Genomic DNA, 4,791 nt, shown 5'->3' with positions numbered 1-4,791 from the left:
CAATGGAGGTTTATGGAGTATTAGAGATATAATCATTAATGTTACATTTTTCCATCAACTGAAGTTTTTGGGATGAGTGGTATCATGATATAGTGTTAGAACGCTAGATCCAAAAGGTCAAGAGTTCAATCTTTGGTGAACCCCAAAATTAATTTAATCTTTTCGAAAGATGTTTATTATCCCTAGTACTCGGATGGTTATTCTAGATAGTATGGGGATGTTCATTTTATAACTCAATAACCCATTGTACACATTGTACAAATAGTTCATTGTCTCCCTAGCGGGATCCTTTTCTAATATCTGATCTTATCTTTAGATCTATATATTATTACCTTCACCCGCATAAAACAATACACAAGACACAACATATAACAGATAAATTAAGTCATCAAATCAAAAGCTAGGAAATATGGGGCAACCCAATAGTTTGAGAGTACTAGCTTCAATGATTGTAATAGTAAAGTAATTAAAGAACATGTATAAAATATGTCAACATAACCAAATGGGAGGAGGCAAAAGAAGATAGAACTTGGGTGTAGCCGTTTAATACTTCCATGTTTGAGATTGGAAACACCAATATCGCATGTATGAATGGCAATGCAATCCATATCCACGATCCAACCTGTCTTTATTCAATTGGGGGCGGGTTTCTGCTTCGGTATATATATACATATAATTTAAAAGGTTACAGGGGTAGATAGATGTGAAATGGATTTCTGTTGATTTAGGGTTTCTTCAAGAAAGAGATATATAGATGAATTTAAAGGCAACATAATTATCGTTTTAAATAATTTATAGTTATTTTTTTTGTCACATTTAGATATCACAACTATATAATTCAAAATCATTTAATTATGTTCATGACTTAACTCTATAGGTTGTTCTTTTTCGAAAAAAAAAAAAGTATAGGTAATTAATTCTACATACAATCAACTTGAGTCAATTTTTTAAATTTTAAAAAATGCATCCCAGTCTTTTATGTTGTGCACGTTTTTTTTCTTTTCTTTTTTTTAGGTTTTGGTTGATTCTTTTAATTAGTTTTAGATGTTTCTTTCTCTTAGATTTTAAATATGTTTTAGATATTTTTTTTTTATATTTGGATACTTTTTTTTATAGGTTTTTGATGATTTTTTAATAATTTTAAATATTTTTTTTTTGTTTTTTGGATATTCTTTTTCCTTTCAAATATTACTGGCAGATTTATCATTGGAAACCAAAATTCGTTGGTAAACTCACTGCTAACGTCTAACGATAAATCTGACGATAAATCCGACATTATTTAGCGTTTTTCTTGTACTGTGTGTCATTTTGCAAGGTTTTAAATTTTTTAAAATAAATTTAGATTTTTTTATTAGATTTTGAATGTTTTATTTTTGTTACGTTTTGGATGTTTCTTTTTATTATATTTTGGATATTCATTTTACATTAATTTTAAATGTTTCTCATGATAATTTATAGCTTGGATAAGTTTTTGGTTCCCTATAAAATGTATATATATATTATTTTTTTTGTTTTGGTTACTGTAAAACATTATTCTGACGTGGAGTTTTGGCAAAAAATCTGAATCAGAAGATGCAGACGTGGAAAAATAGCTAAAACATATTTGAACCTGTGATGGGTGTGTCGATGAAGGTTGGAGGCGACGGAGGCAAGAATTTATATAGCTGGAGAATATTCAAATCTCACACAATGTAGGAGGAGATGGCAAGCAAATTTGACAGACAAAACAAAATAGAGAATCCGATATCATCATTTTCGTCTGAGCAAGTTGAATATCGTCGATAGTACCTCGAGGGAAAAGGTGAAGGTTAGCATGTTTAGGGATGTTTTTCTAAAGAGAGAAAAGAGGGAAAATGGTGTCTCTGATGGAGTTAGTGACATCAAAGTGGAAACACAAAAAATGAGATTAAGAAAATAGAAGATTGAAGTATCTCCAAAAAAAAAGTTAGATTAGCAGCGATTTCTTTAAAAGTCGCGCAAAACTAAGTCAAATAGCTACTCTTCTAGCGTTTACGGCTAAAATCGCTAGAAAACTAGCAGATAGTGGTAGTTGACAAAACAACCGCTAATTATTCGCCGCTATATTCTATTTTTGTGGTAGTGGATGTACTAATGTGATATGCTTAAATGTTGTTGTAAGAAACTAAATCAATGAGATACAAAATGCATCATTTCAATATATATTTGACCTAATACATTAGTACTTTGGTAGCATTTGTTTTTTAAGAGACTAGGATTGAAATTAAAAGACTGAGAAATTGGGATTCGGCATTATATTTAGTAATCAAAGATTGAAATTAAAAGTTCAGTTTCAAAATACAAAATTTTAATTCTTTCAATACCTCTAAAAAGTGAGGACACAAGAAACTAAATTTTTTGGAAACAAAAAAATTTTAATAACGTTTCTTTTAAAAAATACACTCATTTAATTTTTTAAATTTTAAATTTATCTTTCAATCTCCATATTTAATTTGTCTTAAACTAAACATAATATTGGATCCAATACATTTTGTGATAAACACAATAGATATAATTCACAAAACTACTAATTGAGGAGCAAGATACAAATTAAAAATTACTATGATCCTTGAGAAAGGTCAAGTATGAACATAATACACACAGTCAAACCAAAACGCCCTTAAACACAAAGTATTGCGTTTTTTGAAAGGCACTCACAATTTGGACCAAAACCTCACAAAACACATGATTTCTTCGCAAACGAACAGCTACGCATAGCACAAGTTGAATTGGTAATGACACAATTTTTATGAAGTTGATTTAACTTTTTTAATTCTATAATATGATCTAAATATTGATAAATTTGACATTAAAAAATTTAAATAATAAGAGCAGAAGTAAAGCACAACTATAATAATAACAATTAATTATTTATTTATAGAAAATATAGTAAGAGATTAACACTTTTAATGAAAAATTGAAAAATTAGTTAGTATTAACTCAAGTATAAGACAAATACATTAAAACAATATTGGTCAAGTAATATTTTAATTATTTATTTTCTATTTGTATAGGATCAAACTGACTAATAAATGTGGTATGTATATGATACATCAAATCTAACGTAGATCAGCGACATTATTTCCGTATTTGTTATTTAGATTCGATGTTCCTACCTAATTGGCAGTTTGGCACAATCATTCTTGTAAAAAAAAAAAAAAAATTGAATAAATAATAATTATATGGGCCTTGATATATATTCCGTAATCTTGATTAGTTAGGACACGCTTGGTTTGGGAAAAAATGTTTACCGTTTTTTATTTTTAGTAGTTCTCATTTTGTATAATTTTTTACGAAAAAACAGTAAAATAATAAAATTTTATCATTTATTTTACTTTTTTTAATTAAATCATAAAAATAAAAATACTAACACAAAAATTAAAACAGTCATGTGATATACATCAAATGCTAGTGCATTTTAGGTCTAGTAAGAAGTGCAATATTTTTTAGAAAATAATTTGTTATTAATCTTTTTTTTATAAAAATACATGTAGTACGTTTAATTAAAAAAAATCTCGTAAACCTAATTACCGAGTTATTCATATAACATATAATAAAATAAAGAACTAAATTTATTTAATAGTTAATAAAAAAATACAAGACTTTTTTTAGTAAGTGAAGTTTAAAAATTATTTTACATAGACACCAAAAATTCAATTATATTATAAAATATGTAGTTGGTATTCATAAAAAAATTTAATTATTTTGTCATGATAAGTTTAATTATTTTGCTATGAAATATTGAAGGTTTAATTACTTTGTTAGTCTTTATAATTTATCAAATTTTTAATTAGGTTCCTATACTTTTTTTCTTTTTATTAGATCCTACATTACTTTTAATTTTGTAATTAGGTCATTTTTATGTAAAAAACGTTAGAATTAACAGGATATTCCTCCTAAAACACATGGGGTCAAAAATTTAGTTAAATTTTTAATTATGAATACCTTTAATTTGTAAAAAAAAAAAATATGCAATTAATTCTGATATTTTTTATACTAGGAATGACTTAAGTATAAAATTAAAAATAATATAGAGATCCAATTTAAAGAAAAAAAAAATATAAAAATCTAATTATAAATTTGATAAAACTATAAGGACCAACAGAATGATTAAACCAATATTAAATTATTATAACTAATTATTTTGTTGAAAAAAATATTTGAGATAATATATATATACACATACTTGATATATATATTTTTATTTGTTTACTATACATCTTTGAAAATTCGGTAACACATACCAAAAACAAACATTTATTTTGTTGTTTTGAGTTTTGACAGCAGCCAGCATGTGCATTGAGTGTGAAATTGAATGGTTATATTGATAGCATTAATTGATGGATAGATATTATTAACCGAGTTAACTACCTTCATATGAATTAAAACGTATTAATATTGTGTCAGAAATTCGATAGTGCTTGAACGTGATATGGTCAATTTAATCGATCTAACACTGTTTCTATCAACTTGCAACCCTACTTAATTTAAGTTTTGTCCTTTTTAACTTTATCACACAAGATCAATCCCACAGCTCAAGTCCCATCTAAGAGTACTTTCTTTGACACGTTTCAGTAATTAATTTGTTCATGACCCACAAAAGAAAAAAATATCTCATTTTCACCATCGTTTGTCATATTTAGTGTGTTACAGTTGAATAAAAACAAAGCCAATTTAGGTTATTAAATTATTTGTGGATCCAATTAATTAATTACGTAATCACAACTTGCTGTTAGCGGTTTACAAAACTATGGTTAATGTCATAAAATTTAA

This window comes from Arachis ipaensis, chromosome B05 (assembly GCF_000816755.2).
Source record: "Arachis ipaensis cultivar K30076 chromosome B05, Araip1.1, whole genome shotgun sequence".
NCBI lineage: Eukaryota > Viridiplantae > Streptophyta > Magnoliopsida > Fabales > Fabaceae > Arachis > Arachis ipaensis.
Note: the sequence above shows the minus strand (reverse complement) of the source record.